The sequence below is a fragment of the Mytilus californianus genome, unplaced genomic scaffold (assembly GCF_021869535.1).
Source record: "Mytilus californianus isolate M0D057914Y unplaced genomic scaffold, xbMytCali1.0.p SCAF_4, whole genome shotgun sequence".
NCBI classification, from domain to species: Eukaryota; Metazoa; Mollusca; class Bivalvia; order Mytilida; family Mytilidae; genus Mytilus; species Mytilus californianus.
The window spans coordinates 117705013-117705542 of NW_026262690.1; positions in this window are offsets into that span (position 1 = coordinate 117705013).

A 530-nucleotide genomic window follows, 5' to 3' on the forward strand; every position below is an offset into this window, starting at 1 on the left:
CTACGCAAAACAGCAAAACATTAATAATTTACTTGTTTGATTGATTAGTATTTTGAGTCGTCTTAATAATTAATAAGTTTTATATAACAAATCTTCTTCATGTTGTAACTTTCAAAGGAGGGATTTAGTTTCCCACAGAGTGTAATTTTATCACCACATGGTCATTTTTCCGGCATGCAATTTACTGGTGCGTTTTCGTCAATACTGGTATATATTATTTAAAAGCTATAAAAGAAAGGAGGAATGGTATTCTTTGGTATATAATGTTTTTTCTTCGTCAGAAAACATAATGATATCGTAAGATGTTGAAGATGACATTAATGTGGCGAGCATAGAATGTAAAGCAATAGGAATTGGAAAAGATGAATTTATCATATAAGTGTTTGAGATAGAGAAAAATAATCATTATTTTGCGGTTACAATACGTAATTGGCAGATTATTTCGTGATATATGACATATAGTAGTGTCATTGCCCTTTCTGCATGTTAATTAAGATTTTCACCCTAATTTCATAAAGAAATAAACAAAC